Source organism: Gorilla gorilla, chromosome 9, assembly GCF_029281585.2.
Source record: "Gorilla gorilla gorilla isolate KB3781 chromosome 9, NHGRI_mGorGor1-v2.1_pri, whole genome shotgun sequence".
Classification (NCBI taxonomy): domain Eukaryota; kingdom Metazoa; phylum Chordata; class Mammalia; order Primates; family Hominidae; genus Gorilla; species Gorilla gorilla.
Genome location: NC_073233.2, coordinates 22,858,373 through 22,883,882, shown reverse-complemented (window position 1 = coordinate 22,883,882; position 25,510 = coordinate 22,858,373). Strand labels below are relative to the sequence as shown.

The following is a 25,510-nucleotide window of genomic DNA, read 5'->3' as shown; positions in this document are numbered from 1 at the left end:
GAGTGGGGCCCAGAAATTTGAACTTTATAAAAGCTTTTTAGGTGATTGTATAATCAGCTAAGTTTTGGTACAACGTTCAACTCTATAAGAATTCTTTCTACAACATTCTTGGTAAAGAGTCATGCAGTCTCAACTTTGACAACTTCTATTTGATGAGGCAACTTATTTCATTGCTTTAAAAGATTTATCTTGGACTGAACTAGGCACGGTTCTGGGTGGGAATCTGGGGAGCGCAGCAGCCATGGCCAGCCACTTCGTGCTCAGCAACGGTGCCAGGATGTCCATCCTGGGGCTAGGCACCTGGAAGCCCCCTCCACGCCAGGTGACTGAGGCTGTGAAGGTGGCCATTGATGTCAGGTACTGCCATCTCGACTGTGCCCATGTGTACCAGAATGAGAATGAGGTTGAGGTGGCCATTCAGGAGAAGCTCAGGGAGCAGGTGGTGAAGTGGGAGGAGCTCTTCATTGTCAGTAAGCTGTGGTGCATGTACCATGAGAAGGGCCTGGTTAAAGGAGCCTGCCAGAAGACGCTTGGTGACATGAAGCTGGACTACCTGGATCTTTACCTTATTCACTGGCCAACTGGCTTTAAGCCTGGGAGGGAATTTTCCCCATTGGATGAGTCGGGCAATGTGGTTCCCAGTGACACCAACATTCTGGACACATGGGCAGCCATGGAGGAGCTGGTGGATGAAGGGCTGGTGAAAGCTATTGGTATCTCCAACTTCAACCATTTCCAGGTGGAGAGGATCTTAAACAAACCTGGCTTAAAGGATAAGCCTGCAGTTAACGAGATTGAGTGTCACCTGTACCTCATTCAGGAGAAGTTAAGTCCAAAGGCATTGTGGTGACTGCCTACAGCCCCCTCGGCTCTCCCGACAGGCCCTGGGCCAAGCCCAAGGACCTTCCCTCCTGGAGGATCCCAGGATCAAGGTGATCACAGCCAAGCACAATAAAACTACAGCCCAGGTCCTGATCTGGCTCCCCATGCAGAGGAACTTGGTGGTGATCCCCAAATCTGTGACACCAGAATGCATTTGCTGAGAACGTTGAGGTCTTTAACTTTGAACTAAGCAGCCAGGATATGACCACCTCACTCAGCTACAACAGGAACTGGAGGGTCTGTGCCTTGGTGAGCTCTGCCTCCCACAAGGATTACCCTTTCCATGAAGAGTTTTGAAGCTGTGGTTGCCTGCTTGTCCCTAAGTGACCTATACCTGTGTTTCCTGCCTCATTTTTTTCATTGCAAATGTAGTATAGCCTGTGTCACTCAGCAGTGGGACAGCAAACTGTAGAGTGGCCAGCGAGGGTGTGTCCAGCTTGATGTTGGATCTGAGGAGCCCTGTCAGTAGAATAGAGGTCTCTTCCAGTTTGCTTTGCCCTTCTTTTTGCCCTGCTGGGGAAAGTACAACCTGAATACCCTTTTCTGACCAAAGGGAAGCAAAATCTACCAGGTTAAAGTAGTGCCACTAACAGTTGAGTTTTAACTGCTTGGAACTGTAATCCTTTCAGCAAGACTTGTCTTTGCCTCAAATAAAAAGTGCTTTTGTGAACTTAAAAAAAAAAAGATTTATCTTGGACTGAACTAAAACCTACCACTTTGTAATTTCCACCCACAAGTATTGTTCTTTCTTTGGGAAGGAGGAAAGAGAAACTAATTTTGTTCAGCATTTACTATATTACACTTGCTGTGCTAGGTATAATTGCCTCTTATTTGTATGCTTGAAAAAACTAAGGTAATTTCCTTGGCTGAAAAATGGAGTATCAGAGGAGATCAGTGGTTATCAAAATGTGGTCTGTGGACACTGGAGATTCCTGAGACCCTTTCACAGGGTGTGTTGTCAAAACTATTTTCATCGTAATGGGAAATTGCTAGTTGCTTTTTTCACTGTGTTGACATTTGCACTGAGGATGCATAGCAATTTTGGGTTAAAACTGCTGGTGCCTTAGCACACATTAAGACAGTGGCACCAAATGATATTAGTAGTCATTGAATTCTTTATTATTACCACCCATGAAACAAACAAACAAACAAAGAAACAAAAAGGCAGTTTCACTTACAAGCATTGTAGATGAAACAGTAAAAATTTTAATTTTATTAACTCTTGACCCTTCTTTAATACTCTGTGTGCTGAAATGTGAAGTATGTTTAAGGCACTTACACTACATACTCAAGTATGATGGTTATCTTGAGGAAAATCACTTATAATTGAGTTATACTAACTACTTTTTTCAAAGAACACCATTTTTTACTTGAAAGAACAACTAACAAACACACAATGGTTATTTAGACTTAAAAACTTGGCAGACATATTCTCAAAAATGAACAAAGTGAGCCTGCCTATTTTGTAGAAAACAAGTGACACTTTTTTGTCAATAAAATTTGAGCTTCCAAGAGCAAATTAGTAGTTTGCAAAGCTTTTACCCACCACCACAATCATGATCGCTTCCTAGTACTTAAAAATGTTTCTGATAAGATAGGGTGGTGGATATTAAGAAACGTGGTTTTAACAATATTGCTTAATAAAATATGTCAATGTTTTAAACTCAGTGAGCCAATGTTTCTTAAATGAACTAATGTATGATGTTACAAAGTCATGCATGGCTAAAAGATCCATTTAAAGGCGATTTGATTTTAGGGTAATGGAATACAAAAAGTTTATTGATATTCAAGTTTTAGATTCCATATTGCAATTAACTTTTGAGAAATGATTACTTGTCAAATTTTGATATAATATAAAAGAATAGCCACAATTATTTGAAAAGGCTATTAAAACATTCTGCCTCTTTCTAACTACCTATCTGTGTGAAAATGGATACTTTTCACATACTTCCACCAAACCAACATATCACAACAGATTGAATGCAGTAGCACGTATGATAATCTAGCTGTCTTTTTCTAAACCAGACATTTGAGAGATTTGCAAAGATGTAAAGCAATGTTAGTTTTCTGTCTCTTTTTTTTATTTTGGAAAATATGCTTATATTTCATAAAATACTTTATAATACTATGTAATAGGTTTATTATTGTTATTTAAAATAACTCTTTAAAAACTTTAAAGTTTTAGTTTCTAATATAGTAAGTATTGATAAATGTTAACAATAGCGCTTTGTGACCCTCAATAATTTTTAGGACTGTAAGGGAGTCCTGAGACCAAAGAGTCTGAGAACCACTGGACTCAATGATCTCCAAGTTCATTCCAATCACCATCATTGAACATGCAACCATTCTATTGTAACATGGTTTCCATAAAGTTTCCTAGCCATTCTCCTCTGAATGCTTTGTCAATGTCCCTTCTAAGTGGTGGCCCTCAATACCGAAATAATATTGAAGAGATATAGGTTGAGCAGCATGGAATACATGAATAGGCTATTATGAGGTGGCTTCAATAATAACTACCTTTGGAGATCTTTAAGAATAGGAGAAATTCCTATTTCTTTGAGGAAGCAAGTTCTTCCAGAACAGCAGAGTGGTGGACTAGGTAGCATCTTAAGTTGTCTTCCTTGATACCTCACAAATACTCTAACCTTTTGCATTAGAAGACATAATTTTCTATTCAGTACTGTGATGTTTTAAATTATTAACAACTGCATTTAAAAAAATACTGGACATTAGCTTAATGTCAGTCCTACTGAAGGTCAAATTTCACATTTTGTTATTTATAGTTAATTCAAATTCTGCATAATTTAATATGATTATTAAGGAAAAAGAAAACTAAGCATTATGGAGTTCAATAAACATGGGTTTAATCTAGTAAAGCTGCAAGCAAAAAAAGTGATAATAACAGTGAAGAATTGAAATTTTTAAATTGATGGAGCTTTGGAGGAAATAGCAATAGTTTTAATGCAACAATCACATCTCCTGCAAAACTCACTTGAATTTGCATACAGGATATTTTTAATGTGTAATTTTTATTCTGATATATAAAAGACCAGGCATCGATATTTTCCTAAAAGTTAGTTGAGAAGATAAATGCGTTGAAGACAGTTGTTTTAATTCAGTGGCTCACTATGTATAATATTAGTAAAATCAATGCATCAATAAATTTTAAAAAGTTATTGAATTCTTGACTTCAGTTTTAATCATGCGGTGCTATGATTTAATGTAAAAGTGGACAAAATTTGTTACAGGTGTTTTGGAAGCACTTTAGTTCTTTAAATAATACCTTAGAATCATTGAGTCTCAGGGCTGTAAGGTCATTTAATCCAACCACCCATTTGATACTTGAACTTTCTTGCTAACTCAAATAATAAAAAGAAGGTGGGGGGGGGGGTTACTAAAAACAGAAATGGGTGTGGCTTAAAGACAGACTTTTAAGCAGGATTTAAAAATGTAGCTTGAAAGCTTTTAAAGTCTAATTATACAGGGAGGTGGCAAAGTTTTTATTTGCTATTTACCTTTGATCTATTACCTATTTTTGGTAGAGTGGGACATGCTTTTGTGAAAATGTTTATGGTTTCTTCATTTGACGTTAAGATACTCATTTGAAGTTGCCCTGTAATTTTGAGGGTTTTTTAAACAAATATTAATATTTGGCTTTTGCTCCCAGACTAATAGCAAGTTATCCTAGATCTGGGTCATTTCTTTTGAATGTCTAAGTGATATACTGAATTTTAGAAATAGCTTCCTCATTTTGGCATACATTAGACATGCTAAGTATAAAAAAATCTAAATAATATCAAACCATAAGGGTAATAAAGTAAAAATAACCTATGGCACCCTGCCCAATGTTAACATTTTTGTTAAATTATATTTTGTGAAACTTACACATGCATATATATTTGATTTTCACATAAATATTTGATATTCTATAAATTGATGGGCTTTTATTATACACATATTTTTTATTCAACAATATATTGTGGCCATCTTTTTTGTCAATAAATATAGATTTATATAATGATTTTTAATAATTACAGAGTAGTGTTATATGTATGTAGCACAATTTACTTATTCAATCAATAGGTTATTCCTAATTTTGGCTATTATAAAAAACTGTAGTGAACATACATATTAAATGTATCTTTTATCATATTTATAATGAGCTCTTTAAGATAATTTTTGAAAGTAGCGTTGAAATCTCAAAGGATATAGACAGTAAAAGTTTTAAAACTTATTGTAAAAGTGCTATTCAGAAAAGTCATACATTTATAATCCTATCAATAGTATATGAAAATGCTTATTTTTCCACACTCTCACCAATACCAGTTTTTGTCCAGTTTATAAAATGTTTTGCCAATATTATGAGTGAAAACATTTTATTTACATTTCTTTGGCTATTTGGGAGGTTCCTAATTTTTAATGTATACATTTTTATATTATTGGACATTTGCATTTCTTCACTTGTACTTTTCTTCTTTGTATCCCTTGTTCTTTTTTTTTTTTTTAAGACAGAGTCTCACTCCGTTGCCCAGGTTGGAGTGCAGTAACGCAATCTTGGCTCACTGTAACCTCCACCTCCCAGGTTCAAGTGATTCTCATGTCTCAGCCTCCTGAGTAGCTGGGATTACAGGTGTGCACCACCACACCCGGCTGATTTTTGTATTCTTAGTAGAAATAGGGTTTCGCCATGTTGGCCAGGCTGGTATCAAACTCCTGGCCTCAAGTGATCCGCCTGCCTCGGCCTCCCAAAGTGTTGGGATTACAGGCATGAGCCACCCCGCTTGGCCCCTTGTGCATTATTATATTGAAGTATTTGTAGCAATGCATTTTTTATTTAGTACATTAAGAATATATCAAAGACTTGATGACTAAATATTATGGAACAAATTACCACCATGGTCAGATGTGTAATAGACTGTGACCCAGGTTGGATTATTGATTGTTTGAAATCCTTGATGGGAAAGGCCATTATTTTTTTTAATTTAAATTTTTGTGTTCTTACTGTCCAGTGTGATCTTTAACCCATGGTCACTCTTCGCTGAATGTATAAATAAGGAAATAGAGAACTGGAACAATCCATGGGTGATTAGGCGTTCTGAGGATTCATTTTACCAAACAGATTGAGATTTTCCAGAACACGTAACGATTTGCTCTGGCATTTCCTTCTCTATCTTTTCACATTTGTGCTGCCCTCAGGACCATAGTGAGTGCTTTTGTTTTTGGAAATGTCTTTTTAAGACTAAACTTTTCTAGTTCTTAAAAAGGTACCTATTTCAAGTTGTGTATATATTAATTCTTAACTCTTTGCTCCTCATAAAATGTTGCTTGTTTAGCCTTCAGTTAACTGCATGCAGAACTATGCATTAAAGTCATTTTTAAAATTATATAATGATGAACTCTTTGACCATAGGAACTTATTATTTTTTAATTCTTTGCTGTAAATTTCACCAATAGTGCAAATCTGTTGATAATGAGATTCACAGTTGCTTTTAACATATGTAGCAGGACTGGACTGATATGATGAATAAGATTTATTGACTTTGTATTGGTGTATGTGAAAATATTATTTGTTCTAAATGTCTGGAATCTGACTTGTTCCAAAATTAAAAATATTTCTAGAGTTAGAGATCTTAATTCAAGATAGTTCATTGATTAAAAAATTAAATCTATGCTAACCACAATATTTTCTGGTCACATTTTCTTTTAGCTCCCCATTCTTTATGTGGAAGTGAAGGAATAGGATGTATCATGTATCTTGCATAATTCCAATTAATGCTTTTAAAAAAGTAGTTGCCAGAAAAACAAGGTGTGGTATTTTAAAATGTATAAGTACTAAAAACTCTTTTGGATTCTTCTAGAATTTAGACTTTTGGATATACAGCATTTTGCTATAAAATTTATTTTGTGGGTAACTTCTTTATAAGGAAATTATAATTTATAACTCAGTGGGGGATAGCATGTGAGGATGGTTTGAATCAGAACCAGTACTCTTTGATGGTTTTGGATAATACACACAGTGTGTCCAGGTAGGCTTGTCTGGTGTCCCAGATAAAATTACTCTCCCAGATCCCTAAACAGCAGAGGCAATGAGGAAGAAAAGGGTATAATACCAACAATTAATGACAGAGCTAGCCAGACTGTCCTGTGCTTCTTGCACTGTGGAAGTAGGCGTTAGAGTTGCTGGAAACTGGTGAAACTGGAGAAGCCCTGAGGCACCATTTCTTACAAGGGCAAGAAGGTCTAGTGAAGAAGTCTAATGGGTATGTTAGCTGTTGATGCTTAAAGCTGTCCAAATGCCCACACCTTTGTCATCTATCAATCTTTAAAAAAATTTAAAAAAAACCTTTTTTTTAGAGATTTTTTAGAGATGTTGCCTAGGCTGGTCTTGAACTCCTGGACTCAAGCAATCCACTCGCCTCAGCCTCCCAAACTGTTGGGATTACAGGCGTGAGCCACTGCACCTGGCTCTATTATCTATAAATCTTGACTAGAAAATAGAATAAATTACCTGGATCATTTAGGTAAAAGCATATTTTAGGGGTTGAAGAGGGCTGAGTTAGATATTTATTTCATATTCATCTTAATTTCAGATGCCTATACCTAATCTATTAAGGTCATTTGTGCTATAATTGCAAGTTGGGTGCAGTGGTTCCTACAAATGATGTTGATCAAGATCCATTGTTTTTCAGAAGGATTTTATTTAAATCTAGTTAGCTGTAACTAACCTAGATATTTGCTGGCTATATTTAAAAACTGCAGATTGAATCAAGCCAGTCCCCAGAGCCTAGGAAAGTTTCTGACCTAATTTAGGAACCCAAGCTCTATTATTATTTTTAGTTGACTACTACTCACAGCCATGCTCACATTTTTGAAAGAATGCAGCCTCTGTAACAAAGTTTCTTTGTTTTAATGGAACTAAAAATATGCTGTATTTAGACCAAACAATAAAAATAAACTACCAAACCACCTTAATGCATGGGGGTCCTGGATAGAGAAAATCATAGGCATGTAGAGGCATAAAATGACTCTTTGTATGTTAAAAATTTGTATAAGGCTAGCTCTGTGTGTTTGAGTTGCATCTGTTACCTCTTCAGCCAGAACTAAAGTATATGTGAGCAAAACAATTTTGGATTGAATTATGGCTTATACAGAATGCATTGTATATAGCCTAAGCATCTTAATGGGTTCCACACCTTAGGTAGAACAAACACTGCATTCTTTCTTATTAATTCTACCTACAAGATATTCCTGTCAGGCACATTTAAGATATTCTCTGTGAAGCTAATTCATTTCAACTTGCAGACATAAATTAAATGTTTTTCAAATATAAATTATAAGCCTGTTTCTTTCTTTCTTTCTCTTAAAAATTTTTTCCCTTTTGTTCTTACTTATTTGTACTTTTAACACCTACTTTATTACCGATTTTTTTTAAAAGAGCAATATTGGATGGAAATGTGGCATTCTTAGATGTAGAACCATGAAATAATTGTTTCTTTTGGCATTATCATTTTGGAAAAAGTTGTTAGAGTAGATGGGGACAACTGCATGAGTTAAAAATCGTATGATTTGTAGCCAGAAAGTATACTTCTTTAATAAAGCATATAAGTGCAATTTACTTATCCTTTTTTATTTCATTTTCTATTAAATTTTCAGGTCACTTTCATGAATTCAAAGGCAATTTACCAGTGATTTCTGGGTGCTGGGGCTGATATTTTTTGTGCATATTTGTAAGTATTGGTTTATCTTTACTTTTCTCATTGTGTAATGAAACAGTTACAGTTTGTAAACAAGTTCTTAACTCCTAGTGCGTGTGAATTTTTATTAGATTTTTTGCAATTGTTTTGTAATTATTATTTTTTTGATAAGTGTTTTCTTAGGAGGAGCATAGAGAAAAGTACCAGCTGGTAAAGAAGCCTCAATTTGTTGTAATTTCCAGTGAAATAACACAATGCAGGGCCCATTATAATAAGTTTAAAGAATAACTATCTTACTCTTTGAGAATAGGGCTCAATTGTAGGAATGAGTTATCTTAAAGAGTCTAGTCTATATACACGTGAATAATTTACACTGATAACTTCTGATAGTCTTCTGGTTGTCTGTACTTGAAAAGTGCTATGTGCCTATGCCCATAGAAAAGATGTGAGACAATGTAGAATTCAAAGAGCTGTCAGCACATGAGGAGATAATGTACAGGCATACCTCGTTTTATTGCACTTTGTTTTATTGTGCTTTGCAGATTTTTTTTTTAAGCAAATTAGAGGTTTATGGCAACCCTGCATTGGGCAAGTCTACTGGCACCATTTTTCGAACAGCATGTGCTCACTTCATGTCTCTCTGTTACATTTTCATAATTCTCACAATATTTCAAACTGTCTCATTATTATTATGTCTGTTATGATGATCTATAATTAGTGATCTTGATGTTACTATTGTAATTATTATGGGGCCGCACCAAACAAGCCCAAATAAGGTGGCAAACTTGTGTGTATTGTGTGTATTCTGATTGTTCCACCAACTGGCTGTTCTTCCATCCCTCTCCCTCTCCTTGAGCCACCCTGTTCTCTGAGGCACAACAATATTGAAATTGGGCCAATTAATAACCCTACAATGACTTCTAAGTGTTCAAATGAAAGGAAGAGCAGCACATAAAAGTCTCACATTAAATCAACAGCTACGAATGACAACTTTGTGAGAAAGGCATGTTGAAAGCTGAGACAGGTCAAAAGCTAGGCCTCTTGTACCAGTTAGCCAAGTTGTGGATGCAAAGGGAAAGTTCTTGAGGGAAATGCAAAGTGCTACTCCAGTTAATTATGAATGATAAGAAAGCAAAATAGCCTTATTGCTGATATGGAGAAAGTTTGAGCAGTCTGGATAGAAGACCAAATGAGCCACAACATTCCCTTAAGCCAAAGCATAATCGGGACCAAGGCCCTAACTCTCTTCAATTTTTGTGAAGGCTGAGAGAAGGGAGGAAGCTGCAGAAGAAAGTTTGAAGTTAGCAGAGATTGGTTCACAAGGTTTAAGGAAAATAGCAGTCTCCTTAACATAAAAGTGAAGGTGACACAGCCAGTGCTGATGGAGAAGCTGCAGCAAGTTATCCGGAAGTTCTAGGTAAGACCATTGATGAAGGTGACTACATCAAACCACAGACTTTCAATGTAGATGAAACAGCCTTATATGGGAAGAAGATGCTATCTAGGACTTTGATAGCCAGAGAGGAAAAGTCAGCGCCTGGCTTCAAAGGACAAGTGGACTCTTTTGTTAGAGGCTAATGCTGCTGGTGAATTTAAGTTGAAGCCAATGCTTATTTACTATTCTGAAAATCTTAGGGCCTTTAGGAATTAACTCTGCCTGTGCTCTACAAATGGAATAAGGAAGCCTGAGTGACAGCACACTTGTTTATAAGCATGGTTTACTGAGTATTTTAAGCCCACTGTTGAGACCTACTACTCAGAAAAAAAGATTCCCTTAGAGATGTTATTTCTCATTGATAATGCACCTAGCCATCAAGAGCTCAGATGGAGATGTACATGGAGATTATTGTTGTCTTCATGCTTGCTAGCAGAGCATCCATTCTGTAGGCCATGGATCAAGGAGTAATTTCAACTTTCAAGTCTTATTATTTCAGAAGTACATTTTGTAAGGCTGTAGTTGCCATACATAGTAATTCTGCTAATTGATCTGGGCAACGTAAATTGAAAACTTTCTAGGAAGGAGTCACCATTCTAGATACCATTAAGAATGTTTGTGATTCATGGGGGTAAGCAAAAATAGCAATATTAAGAGGAATTTGAAAGAAATTTATTTCAACCCTCATGGATGACTTTGAAGGGATCAAGACTTCACTGGAGGAAGTAACTGCAGATGTGGTAGAAATAGCAAGAGAAGTGGAATTAGAAGTAGAAGTGGAGCCTAAAGATGTGACTGAATTGCTGCAGTCTCATGATACAACTTGAGAAGATGAGGAGTTGCTTCTTCAAAATGAACAAAGAAAGTACTTTCTTGAGATGAAATCTACCCTGGTGAAAGATGCTGTAAACATTGTTTAAATGACAACAAAGGATTTAGAATATTACATAAATGTAGTTGATAAAGCAGCAGCAGAGTTTGAGAGGATTGACCCAACTTTGAATGATGTTCTGCTGTGGGTAAAATGCTATCAAACAGCATTGTATGTAACAGAAAAATATTTTGTAAAGAAAGAGTCAATGAGGCAAACTTCATTGTCTTATTTTAAGAAATTGCTATGGTTGGATCACAAGGTCAGGAGTTCGAGGCCAGCCTGGCCAACATGGTGAAACTCCATCTCTACTAAAAATACAAAAAATAGCCAGGCATGGTGGTGCATGCCTGTAGTCCCAGCTACTCAGGAGGCTGAGGCAGAAGAATTGCTTGAACCCAGGAGGTGGAGGTTGCAGTGAGCCAAGATCATGCCATTGCACTCCAACCTGGGCGACAGAGCAAGATTCCATCTCAAAAAAAAAAAAAAAAAAAAAAAAGGAATTGTCACAGCCCACAGCCACTCCAACCTTCAGCAACTACCACCCTGACCAGTCAGCAGCCATCAACATCAAAACAAGAGCCTCCACCCATCAAAAAGATTATCTTGCTGAAGGCTCAAATGATCATTATGATTTTTTAGCAATAAAGTATTTTTAATTAAGGTATATACATTGTTTCTTAGACTTCATGCCATTGTACACTTACCAGAGTACAATATAGTGTCAACATAACTTATATGCACTGGGAAACCAAAACGTTTGTGTGATTTGCTTTATCACAACATTTGCTTTATTGCAGTGGTCTGGACCAAACCTGCAATATCTTCAAGGCACGCCTATATTAAGGCATACTATACTCTTCCCCATCCACAATACACCATTATATTTTAAATAATATTTTGGAGAACAAAGGTACTTTTTATAAATAAAGAAGGCAAATTTCAAGAAAAAAATTGAATGAACTTTAAAAACTATTAAAAGTACTTGAAATTAATCAATATATATTATATAGAAGTGCTATAGAGTATGTGGCAGGTATTAAAAATGTCTCTGTGTATGTAAACCTACATTTAAGTAACTTGCATTTAAAATATATGTGTATGTATACATTGTTGTAAACTGTTGGTATTTAAGGGGCTTTTTTACATTTGATAACAGCAAAGACACAGGAAACTTTTTCTTTGTTAGTGTACTGCTATAAAGGAATTTTAAAGAATATACTTCTAGGAAATTATTTGAAATAAGTAATGTTATAAATTAGAGTTTAAGTGATTCTCTATTTAAGCAGAGCTATTGAAAATTTATTTAATGCCAGCTTTACCTTTCTTTTAATAATAGTATTGATTAGGACAGGCATTTTGAACCAGCTTAAAAAATAGATGTTCATGTTGAATATAGTTTAATACATTTTATGTATTTTTAATGCTTTAATAATAAATTGTTATTTTATGAAACTCTATCAATTTACATTTTATTATTTTTAGATGTAAGTCTTATGTAAAGCACAAAATTATATAAACTGTGGGGTCATTTGGATTAAACATAAGCCTTTAATTTATGCAAGGTATTGTGGTGAGGATTAGGAGGCAAAGAAGATGGAGAAAGAAATATAAAGTATCTTTGAAGGGCTCTTTGTGAAAACAGGATTCTAAGGAACCGAACTTATTCTATTGGAAATCTGAGTGAAGGGAAATAATTCTGAGCTGTCCAAATCTTATCTTAGTTGCTTTGTCTCTTTTTTATCTCCTTTCTCTCTTCTTTCATATTATTTAGTCATTCGCTTTAGTAAGTTTTCAGGATGAGTAAAGTTTTTAATGTGACAAATATAATTACCAGCATTTCAAACCAAGATGGCCTTCATTAAAATATAGTTTACATTTCTTATCACCCAAAGGATCTTTTCCCTGAATTCTTCACTTTATTCCCTCCATCAAGACACATTTAGACTAACTTTGAATGGTGGTGATCCAAGTAGCTGATCACTTTCTTTTGACTTAACAAAGGGAAAGGCTAAAATTAGAAGGGGCACTGTTGATGTCGTTTCTGTATGGTTATTTCTGGAGTTCCACTTCAAACAAACAAACAAACAAACAAAAAACCAAAAAACTTTTAGTCAGATTTTGTCTGGCCACTTAGGCACATGTCATGCTAGTCGTACAGGCTTAAAGCAATTATTTTCTGGTCTTGAGAATTTACATATGCTTGTTTAGGGCATGGGCTTTGGTGTTCCTTTGGTCAGTGATCTCAGGTTTTGCTAGGGCTGTCTCCTGACTGCAGAACCTTTTGGTTAAAGAAATATAGCCGGATACTATGACTAAGATAAGTCAGATGAAATTAACATGGCATCCAAAATTCCTGAGTTTCTAGTTCTCTCATTTGTTGTGGAAACTGTCCAACCACTTAGACTGAAAGATGAGGCTTCTAAAACGATAGAAATATTTGTCTAGTCAGGCCTAAGAACAGGCAAATGGGTTCAGTGACAATTACTTCTTTTATGAACCTTAATTTCCATGTCCTAGAACTGCTTATTTGCTACATGATCTAAGGCAGAAAGTTATACCTCATGGCCATGGGAAGGTTTCTTAGTAAGGTGTGCAAGCCTGTCTGTGAGATAAGGAAGGTGGGATATTGTTTTGCACATCCATAATGAATGGGCCACACCAAAAGTGTGTGAGAACCGACTGGAATCTTACCTACTCAAATCAACTACCTGGGCCGGAAGAGGAAAACACTGTGAAGGAAAATGGCTGTCTTTTCAGAAGCTGCATCTTATTCTAGTGTTTTTTTTTTCTCTTAAAAAAGTAAAACTTCCTTTTTTTCTTTTCCTAAAGTAAGCATTGTGGAAGATTGCCTTATTTTGCATGTTCTTATCTCACATTTGATTTTTTCTTATCTCTAATGAAAAATAATTATGTAATTCTGACCGTTTAATTTTACCAGAGCAGTAAATGATTGGTTAAAAAAAAAAAACAAAAAAAAAAATCGGACATAGTTTATTAGCTACCCTGCTTTTTCGGGTTACCCAAGTCTTTTTAGTAATTTGATAATGAATTCCTTTAAAAAAATTCTATCTTGGCTCATGGTCTCTAATAGCAATCTTTTTCCTGAGGTTTCTGACAAGGATTTTATTGTGTGGTACAAAAAGTGATTATTGCCTAACTCTAGGCTTGAGGCAATAATAATACCAACAGAATATTAAGATAGTATAACACTTGATTCTGCAGACATTTAATTGGCTGAATTTCATGAAAACTCTGTGGAATGAGTAGGAATTATCTTTATTTTTGCAGAGTAGCAGGATTCAAACCTTGAATTCATGGTATAAATTTAGTGCTCCTTTCACAACACCGTGCTTTCCTCTTTCAGAGAGAATTTCAGCTCTCTTTTGTTTTTGATCACTATCTCAGTCTTCACTTGGTTGCTGTATAAATATTTTTGAAATTTTGAGATAGACTAAGTCGGGGAGGAGATTGTAGAGACGCTTCTACCACTTACTTCATTTCCTCAGGTTCCTGGACCATTTGGTCCTCCCTGATATTTTCCTACTCCTCTCTTCCAAAATTGCCACAAGTCATGCTTCAGCTGAAATTTTTTGAATTACATAGATTTTTAGGGAAGCAAACAAACAAAAATCACAAAATCATGTCTTTGTGGCATTTTAAAATGAAAAGAAATCTGTTTAAAACTGAGCATAGCCCAGACCAAAGATCCCTCAGTGAGAATATCTGTGATTTTAAGGACAAGTAGGTCTAAGTGCGTTATCTTTAAAAAATATTATTCCAGGCTAATCTTGACATAGAGCAGGTAAATAAAAAAGATGAGCTGTGAAAATCCACAAATAGGGCTTGAATGCCATTTTCCATGACAACGGGAGCTGCCCCATGAAAGCATTAATGCTGGGAATGTAAGGAATTTAAAATTGTGCCTTCTCAGTTTTACAGTTGTGTGCTCATGTTAATTAGAGATATACTGACATTTGAAGTATCTACATTAATACACACAGCTACTATACATTTGTGAAATGTGGCCAGAAATCTACTTTAATTGAAAGGAGTTTGCTAATCTGAATGTGTATACCCATTACATTTTAAGCTTTTAAATTTTATATACTAGGTCCCTTAGATACTTGTTCTTTTTGCCCTCTCTACTTTCTGTTTCTGATTTATACCTGAAAGGACAGCCTGGCCTATTTTTAATCTCTTAGTGGTGTTTTGGAGCTGTATTGATGGAATTTTGAGAAAAAAATATTTTTAATAGTGCTTTTTATTTGCTGTAGTTTTGAATCTTTTTTTCCCTCTCTGACTTTCCGAATTACTGTTTTTTCTTGCAAACCTTTAAAATGGCCTGCCACCAAAATAAGGTAGGATTTAGGTTTATGAAATTTGCTTCACTGACTGTATTTAAGGACAAAAATGCTACTCTTTATTGTCATACTATGGTTTTAGTCAGAAAAGCCCATTGTTGGAGACCTTAATGGAATAAACAGTGAAGAGGAATTCTGGTTTTTCCAGTATAGCTGAGTTTTATCTTTCAGTCTTCATGTTAAGCCATGTGTCTTAATTTTTGATTTGCAAATAGGTTCACAATAGCTTGATGACTTTTTGAGGTCATCTTTAACCCTAGAATTTTTGCTTTGTCTGTCTTAACATTTAAAGTAAGACCTTACATCTCTTTTTTGCAAGCTTGTATTTCTTAAGAATCTGTCAGAGTTTTTAACCTAATTGTTTTGTGCTTGTTGTCTAATGAAACTCCTGCACTTACTTTTTGGACCAGTCCCTGAATATTGCACAAGGCCAGTTAGAAAGAGGCTTCGTTTTTGTAGCACCAGAACAAACTGCTCTAAAAAGTTTGTTAATACTCTGGAGTTGTTTCATTAAACCATTTTACTGGCACTATTAAACCACTGAGACCTGGGACCATTAAAATTTACTCAGTTACTATTATTATTATTATGGCCTATTTTACACTTTATTACTTTTTTTTTTTCGCTGTACCAAGTTCCTCTGTTCTTTATTCTTCCATGTTGCTTACTACATATTGTGCCACCACAGCACATTTGGCAATTTCAAGTTAATTGCTCAATTATCAGTGATAGTCATGAAGCATTTGAAACATGCGCGGTGGAACATTTTCAAAATTTCAAAATAAGTTGGTGTGTCATAATCTTAAATGTGAAACATGCCAATATCTGCAGGCATAAAAATACACAGCCTGAGCTAGGCATTTCAGGAAGGCAAAAACCTACTCTTAAAATCAGGGCTTTTGTCTGGCACTGAAGTGTTTCATCTTCGCTAATTTCAAACAACATGTCTAAATTTGATCTTGGTTTACTTTTCAACTCTAAAAATTTGGTCGCAGTTTATAAAGGAAAATGGAAGTAAAACTGTATTGATTCTGTCTGAATGTTTTACCATGACCTCATAATCCTGTATTCACCATAAAGTGGAATTGGTGTGAGGTGGTTCCATGTTGGGTGCCAATCAAAGAAGCTGACTTATTAAAGAAGCAGAACTCATAAGGCAATCTTCTAATCAGAGGACAGTGTTACAGTGAAGATCGTATATTGATGATTTATTGATACTGAAAAACAAACCCACAAGAACAATGACACTTTGAGGACTTACTCTGAATCCTACACACTAGTATTTTCAGATGCCTGCAAAACAACTTACACATTACAGCAAAATAATTATTGTAACTCTTTTGGCAACTAGGCAAACTATCATTAAATTTTTGCATTAGTATTCAGTTTAGGGTTTTCTCCAAAGTAATATAGTGCAAACAGCTCTTTTTTTAAAGATGCTATTATAGTTCTTTCACGTTTTTATAGTACTGTAGTTAAAGTTGAATTTACTGGATACATTTGAAGGTGGAGTAGAGTTGCACAAGAGTCAACATTAAAGTGATTCAGTGCCCGATGGAGAAAACTCCTTTTTAACTTGAGATTGGAAACAATGTGGTGGTTGGGGGCAATTTTCTAAGAGCTGCTAATAAATTTGAATATTTCCCTAAAAAGCTGCTTTCTGAACTTGTTTCTAACCAAGAAGATAAGCTTAATCATCTTCCAGTATTATTACATAGCTTTCATTAATATTGAAAGGAACTAAGTGCATGTAGAGAAGGGGAAATAAAGCCATTATTTAAGCTTAGTGGTGGTCTCACATATAAAGAAGTGAAGAAGTGTCAATAAATACACTAATTGGGCATAGCTGGCTTTTTTGTTGTTATTTAACCTTTAGCATGTCTTTTTGTTTGTTTGTTTTCTTTTTTTTAACTTTTAAGTTCAGGGGTACATGTGTAGGGTTTATTACATAGGTAAACTTGTGTCATGAGCGTTTGTTGTACAGATTATTTCATGCTCCAGGTATTAACCCAAGTACCATCAGTTAGTTTTTCTGATCCTCTTCCTTCTCCCACCTTCTGCCCTCTGATAAGCCCCAGTGTGTGTTGTTCCCCTCTGTGTGTCCATGTGTTCTCATCACTTAGCTCTCACTTTTAAGTAAGAATATGTGGTATTTGGTTTTCTGTTTCTGCATTAGTTTGCCAACAATAGTGGCCTCCAGCTCCATCCATGTCCTGCAAAGGACATGATCTCGTTCTTTTTATGGCTGCATAGTATTCCATAGCGTGTATGTACCACATTTTATTTATTCAGTCTATCGTTGATAGTCATTTAGGTTGATTTCTTGTCCTTGCTATTGTGAATAGTGCTACAATTAACATATGCATGCATGTGTCTTTATAATAGAATGACTTATATTCCTTTGGGTACATACCCAGTAATGGGATTGCTGGGTTGCATGGTATTTCTGTCTTTAGGTCTTTGAGGAATCGTCACACTGTCTTCCACAATGATTAAACTAATTTACACTCCCCAAACGGTGTATAAGCATTCCTTTTTCTCCACAAAGTTACCAGCATCTGTTATTTTTTGACTTTTTAATAATAGCCATTCTTACTGATATAAGATGGTATCCTATTGTGGTTTTGATTTGCGTTTCTCTAATGATCAGTGATGTTGAACTTTTTTTCATATGATTGTTGGCCGCATGTACGTTTTCTTTTGAGATGTGTCTGTTCATGTCCTTTGCCCACTTTTTCATGGAGTTGTTTGTTTTTTTTTCTTGTAATTTTGTTTAAGTTCCTAATAGATGGTGGATATTAAACCTTTATCAGATGTATAGTTTTCAAAAATCTTCCCCCATTTTGTAGATTGTCTGTTTACTCTGTCGATGGTTTCTTTTGTTGCACAGAAGCTCTTTAATTAGATCACATTTGTCAATTTTTGCTTTTATTTTATAACAGTGATCTATAAGATGTGAAATACAGTCTGTCTATAATTCAGGAAAAAGTGAAGTCATTGATTACTCAGGTTTTTAGATAGAAATATTTTAGTAACTATTCAGCTTATAAAGATTGAATAATAAGTGAAATGTGTCACTCTCAGCATATAGTTTTATCTCAAGTTCATATTTTATGTTATTTTCGAATATTGGTAAAAATGATTATAATTTCACCAAATTTTTGCTAGCTCCAAAGCATAAAAATGTGAGTTAAAGATTGCCAATAAAGGTAAAGCATTTTGTGTATTCTCTCTCTGAGTATGACTTACATATTTATTGCTGGAGGTATTCAAAGACATGAGGCAATGACAGTATAAAAAGAATAATTTCCAAAACATCACCTTTTATAGATAACTGGCAAAAGAGAATATTCTTAATGTTTAATTATTCAAAAAAGTTTGTTCATGTGATGTAATGCTTGTTATTATTATTATTTGCTTAGCACTATAGGCTTGGCACAGTGCTTACAAAAGAAGAAGAGATGGTCTCTACCCCAAGGACTTAAAACTTGTTATGTTACTAGAGAGTTTATGTGGGTGGAGTTTTCTTTGGATACAAACTGTACTGGAGTTAGCTCTTTCTCTTTCTTTTCAGCTCACACAGTTTGATATAAACTTAAGTGAATGAATTCATTAATAAAAGCAGATTTTCTATTTTTATTTCACCTCTGGGCTATTTTATACCTTTGGAGCACACAAGCACAACAAAAGGTATGTTTTACAGTTAATTGTTTTTCCCTTTTTTATCCTGACATCGTAGATAATTAAGCAACAGCATTAATGGAACCCAAGTCTCCACTCCTATAAATGCCTGTGTTGGGCAGAATATAGATTCTTTCTTTCCTTAAAGCTAAGGCAGGCTGGTGACAAGCCTATCACTTAGTTTTAATTACGGCCACTAGTATTCTGATGTTTCACTGAACAAAATGAAGAAATCCAGATGTATCTTTTTCCCATTATTATATATATATAGTAGAATCATTAATCAGAATGGATTGTTTTAAAGGTGAGACTGATCTCACATATTTTGATATCTGACATAGTAGTAAGTGTATACTCATTGGATGGCTGGCAGTTTTAAGGGATTAAAACATTCTGAGCTTTGTCCTGGCAGAGGCAGTATGTGGAAGCCACTGTTTATGTTGACTTTGTGACTAGTTAGAGAGAGTTTTTCCCTGGAATTGTAGTCACAAGACAGACAACTAAATGGCAATATCTGGGAGAAGGCTGAGAAAGTCAGACATGAAAAGTGTGGGTATAAACAAGAGAGTTGAGTGTCAGAAAACTTTGAGGGCCTTGGAGTTTTTGAGACAATATGGTTGAACAAATGGAGGAAATACCTGTTCCTCCTACTTCATTGCAGTAATTAAGAAGAGGAGAAAAAGGCAGAGAGGTAAGTTAAACAGTAAATGATTGAAATAAGAGATTTTTGTAGAATCACAAAATGGATTTGAGGACTTTGTTTTTTTTTGGATGTGGAAATACTTGTTTGGATCAGACAATACCAATGTAAAAGGAGTTCTACAGTTTTTCCCCCCTAATTTATGTAAAGTTTATTTATTTCAACTCAGTGCCTTCTAAGTACAACTTTAGGAATTTTAGGAAATGTGTGCCTACTTGGTAAAAACCAATGAGAACAATTTTGCTTTCTCTGGGTAAAGATTAATATAGATGTGTATGAAAATAATCATCTATGTATTACACTCTGATATTGTATATTGGAGACCTTTAGAAAGTTCTCATTCATTGTAACTATGACCAAGAAGCATCTTTATATCTGATAGATCAAATAATCAGGTGAATTAGGTTTCTAATGTGGTATATGACGTTTTTAGTTTTGGGGGTTGGGAAACTCTTTGGAATCATTTTTCTGACAAGTGACTTACAGTGTAATGAATATTCTTTCTCCTTTTTCCCTTCCCCTTCCTTTTCCTTTCTCCCCTCCCTTCTGTCCTTCCTTTTCTTTTCATTTAGAAAGAGATTGTTTCTAATTAGTCTGTATGCTATGTGCTGTGTTGTGTGATAGTACCCAAGACATGTATCTTAAATTGTATGCAGGGTCACCTTTTTGATCAAGAACTGAAGAGTACTGATTGGGTTTCTTATATAAACTAAAGGCACTCTAGTCCACTTTGGGCAATCAAAGAAACTAAGGAACTGTTGGAATTAGTTTTACTATTTTGGGGGTGATGAAGATAGGATAATTAGAAAGAAATTATAGTCTTTATTGGGCCAGCAGTTTACTAAACTTGAATTAGGATTTGTGAAATTTTAAGGCTTATTGAATATTTGCTCTCTAAGAACAGGATAGAGAAATAATCTTGATCTTAAAAGGAGAATTTTAAATTTTTTAGAAAGATCTCTTACAGTGAGATATCCTGTATAACCATACAGTTATAACCATCAGGGATGTCCCCAGTTGTGTTTCTCTGGCATTTCTTCCACACAGAATGAGTTCATCTCAATTGTTGATGTTGGTCATTTGTTGAGTGTAATTTAACTTAGGGATAAAAGGGATAAATATCCAACTGAACCAAAAAGGTAAAGTTTATAAATTATCTCAAGGATACTACACAAAAGATAAAACTCAAATATGTCTGAAAGAAGGTTGTGGGTTGGTTGAAGTTATGATTATATATAAGACTGTTAGAATGGCAAGCTGTGAAGCAATTTGAAATATCTAGAGGGAACAGCCTGCAACTCTCCCACAATAGTACGTAACAGTGCTCCAACACTTCCAAGTTTCTGTGGTGGGGAAAGAATGGGAGAGAATAGACAGTCGAGGGTCTATACTTGGCATAGAGAAGTTAACCAAAAAACAGTTGCTGCTTGTGTTAAGAACCTGTATGTGCTATACATTGTGCTAAGCACTTACATGTTGTTTTTAATCCTTTCAACTCTATTGTAAGATAGCTTCCTCCCCTGCAATACCCAGTTGGTTTCTCTAAATTCTGATTTCTTTTTTGCCTTCTTAGCACTTAAAATGATTGGTGTTTATCACATATTTGTATATTTATTTAATGTGTAGTCTCTATACTAGTCTAAAAGCTCTATCAGGGAAGAGACCATGACTGTTTTGTTCAAACCTGTATATGGAGTTTCTAGCACAGTGCCTGATGTATAGTATGTTTCCAATAAATGTTTGTTGAAAGAATGAGTAAATGAACAAAAAATATATAAAGACAAGGAAGGAATGAATGAAAGGAAGAAAAAGGCAGAACTGGGATTTAAACAGTTGATCTGAATTTGGAACCAATTTGTTCCCATTCCGGTACACCAGCAGGGTTTTATTTCATTTAGAATATTCTCAATTACAAATTTATCTGATAAAATTTTCACAGGTTGAGCTGTTTCAGAGCACCTCAAATATTTGGCCTTAGAAGTGTTATATCTTAGTCTGAGGCTGAATGCCATGAAAAAGGCCTGCCTAGTCCTTTTCTCATCCTGTTGGAATATTGCAACCATCTTATGGTGATAGTTCTCTCTAGAAATACAGATTCCAGGGTCTTGATTTTTAGGTTTCTGTTTCTCCTACTCAAAGAGAGTGCACTTCTCTCCCTCTTTCTCTGCAACTGACCCTTAATCTGGTCCTTGGGCTGCTAAGTTGACTTTCAGTAATGGACAGAGTGATTGTTGCCTGCCCTGCTGAGTTTTTTTCCTGGAGGAGAAGTGTGTCACTGTGGGAGGAGTTGGGCTCAACCAAAGGAGCACTTAGCCTGGCAGGTGCCAGGCACAGGGGCTTGGTTTGGTCTTTTAGCAGTGACCCCAGTTGTGCTGATTAATTTTTTTCATTGTTATTAATAAATACAATTGAGAGGAATTGTTTTGTTTTTGCATAATGCTTTTGACCATTTTCATGTCTTTTTATTCCTTATGCCATCTTTAAAAAAGCTTTACTCTGCCTTTCCGTTCTGCTTTCCAGGAAAGGAGGAAACGTAAGCATGATGAGAGTAAACACTTTGTGGATGTGATTAGGTCAAACAGGAAGTAGCTGTCTCCCAGATATATTGAATAGATACTTATTTAAATCTTGAAGTCAACTTAAAGTGTCCTATATAAACTCCCAAGACAGTACCAGAAACAGATGTGAAGCAATAACTATCTTTACCTGGACCAAATTGCAATATTGAAGCTTCGGGCATATGGTAGTTTATTGTTTGAAGCAGGCTGGCCTGCTTGCAAGTTAATAGCATAGTGAGAAGTGTTCTGACGCTATTAGGATCTTCATTCTGGATGGTATAACCAGTGGTTAATCTAATTTTCATCTTCATCTCTGAAAGCTATTTAAAGATGTGGTTATCTGTTTTCCCAGTTAAGACAAATCCTTTTTTGGTAGCAAATGTTTTCTTCCAAGAATAATGCTTTGTACCTGTTGGAAACTAATTCAGCTCCACAAGTATACACTAATTACTGACTTTTTTCAAAGCACAGCATTAGATGCTGCATTGGAAACAAACGCAAATGTATTATACAAAGTCCCTGCCCTCAAGAACCTTAGAGTCTAGACATAATTATTAAACTCTCTTATTCCTTTTATTTGTGTCGCTAGTGTCTAAGTGAACCAATGCATGGCTCAAAGAAGGAAAATGTTAATTAAATTGCATTTGTTATTGCAGAGGAGATACACAGAAGAGAGGAGATGGAATTTCCTATGCATAATGTTAAATGCCTTAATAGAGTTAAAAATACTACTCTAGGAGGTTCAAAAAATTTAAGATATATCCCTTTAAGAGGAAGTACATTAAGAAATGACTTTTTGATGTTCTTTGAAAGTTGGGTGGGATTTTGTCAGTGGAATAGGAGATGAAGAAAGGAGCATCCTGCTAGTAAGGGGACTAGCACAAGCGTGGGGAATATGGGCTAGACGAATGGAAGCACATAGTATGGGATAGGAAACAATAAGTTAAGGTGGATTTAGGTATAGGTATGTATAGGCTAGAAAATTTAGTGTGATCATATCATCGTGATCCATAAGGCTAAGCTAAGGCATTCGGTAGATCATAGGGGACCATCACAACCAAATAGTCCAGGAGCATGCCAAGAGCTTCGCTTTTGAAAAATTAATTCAGTGAATAGTTAGTAGAGTGGATTAGAGGGTTAAAAAAAAGAGAAGCTACAGAAGCAACTCGTGAGGACTACTGCAAAATTTCAGATAAAAGGTAAAAGATTTAAACAAGTGATGAATAAGACTGGTAAGGCTATATGTTATGGGAAGCACAAGGGAAAGGAGTCAAAATGACTCCTATTGCTTTCTTCTTGTTCATCACAGTATTGAATTTTTGAAAAGTCAGAGGGAAATGATTGTACTAAATATCTCTTGTCAGTGTGCAAATCCATTTCCATCTCATAAATTAGATCCTGACTGAAAATTAACAATTTTTTCCTTCCCATGGAAGACTGGGAAAAAGACACAGTTTTAAAGGAATGAGGATATCCTTGAAGATATAATTGCCTTGAGGAATTAGAGGCATAACATAAATAAAAAAGATATTAAGACTAGGACCTAAAGTGTGTAGGCAGGGCCTTGATGATTTCCGAGACATAAGGTAAAACTTAGCTACCATGAGTATGAGAAAATTGAAGATACTAGAGATTATGGCTTTTTCATCAGGTGGCTCTCACATAGGGATTAGTACATGGCATCTGTGAAGAATAGAACAGGTGCATATGGAGTTTGGTTACTTTTAAAACTCTCTCAGATAAAGTGATGACTATGACTCCCTGGTTATATTGCCACATTCTGTCCTTGTCCGCATGAGATATGGTTGCAGCAAATATTATACTTAAGATGCAGGCTCTCTTCTACTTGTCCTTTTCAAGATGAGGGAATAGTGCAGGAGAACATAGTCATAAGTGAGAAAAGACTTATTGAAATAAAAATTAAAAAATAGACTTAAAAAAACAGAATAAAGTCAAAGTGACCTTGTTGGGGATCCTTGTCATTCATATTACCTTATCATTCATACTAACACTAACATTCATTCGTTCATTCACTCTATAAGAATATGAACTCAGAGATCTTCTGGACATGAGGTGGGATTCAAAACAGAAAAGGAAGAATTAGTCCGGAGGAGTTTATAATCAGTTTGTGAGTGGAGATAAAATATATGTACATGAAAAAGAGGAGCAAAAGGCTACTGATACAAAACCTAGTCATTTGTCCTTGGGAAACTCATTTTATATTTCTGAAAAAATTTTATTCCACTAAGTATAGTAATTTCAGATGGGCTTTTTGGTTGTCCAATATTTTAAATATATTGATTGATTTATAGTCTTTTAGTTTGCATTATTTTCAAAAATCAGTCTGCTGTAATTGTTATATATGTTTCTTTATATGTAATATGCCATTTTCCTCTGGCTGCTTTCCCCCCCCGCCTTTATCACTGTTTTTAAGCAATTTGATTATCATGTGCTTTGGTGTAGTTTTCTTAATGTTTCTTGAGATTGAGGTTATTTGAGATGCTTGGATCTGTGGGTTTGTGGTTTTCATTGTATCTGGAAAGTTTTCAGCCATTATTTCTTAAAAATTTTTGTTCATGCCCCTCCATATTATACATGTATATTATGCAGCTTCAAGTTGTCCTACAACTCACTGCAACTCCCTGATTTTCAGTTCATTTTCTTCATCTTTTTCACCCCACATTTTGTTTCATTCTAGGTTGTTTCTATTTATAAGTCTTCAAGTTCACGTATTTTTGTCCTGCAGTGTCTAATCTGCTTTTAATTCTACCCAGTGAATTCTTCATCTCAGATAGTCTGTTTTCATCTTTATAAATTCAACTTGAATCTTTAAAAATATATTCTATTTCTTTGCTTAATATATTAAGTCTTTCTTTTAGCTCCATGAACAAATGAAATGCAAGTATAATAGCTGTTTTAATATCCTTGTCCACTAGTTTTATCATCTATGTCATTTCTGGATCAGTTTCAATTGATTGATTTTCCTTCATGAGTTGTATTTTGTTTGTGTGGCTTCTTGGTATGGCTGGTAAATTTTTACTGGATGCCAGAGAGTGTAAATTTTACGATTTTAAGTGCTCAGTATTTTTGTATTTCTATAAATATTTTTGAACTTTTTTTCTGGTATGCAGTTAAAGTGGAAATAGTTTGATTCTTGCTTTTATGCTCTGTCATGCTTTCAGTGCTTGCTTTTAAGCTCTGTCGTTTGGAACCAGGATGGCCTTTAGTACAGGGATCATTCTCTTCACTACTGATGCAATACCATTCTAATACTCTGATCAGCGTCCCTTGTATTATGAAGCTTTACACTTTTGATGATGGGAGA

General features: G+C 35.2%; 1 protein-coding gene and 1 pseudogene across 3 annotated transcripts in view; both read left to right on the top strand.

Moving 5' to 3' along the window:
• The window catches only part of SOX6 (SRY-box transcription factor 6), a 641,322-nt gene that overhangs the window by 129,289 nt on the left and 486,523 nt on the right, over window positions 1-25,510 (top strand). The window contains exons 2-3 of one of the 3 annotated variants that reach the window (XM_063710997.1): window positions 8,536-8,609; window positions 18,821-18,936. The exons of 1 other annotated variant lie outside the window; for it this stretch is intronic. The gene's annotated coding sequence lies outside the window, so the exon portion shown is untranslated. The remainder of the gene's footprint in view (window positions 1-8,535; window positions 8,610-18,820; window positions 18,937-25,510) is intronic. One more of the 3 variants, XM_063710998.1, reaches the window with a different exon arrangement.
• On the top strand, window positions 242-1,299 carry LOC101154017 (aldo-keto reductase family 1 member B1-like; annotated as a pseudogene).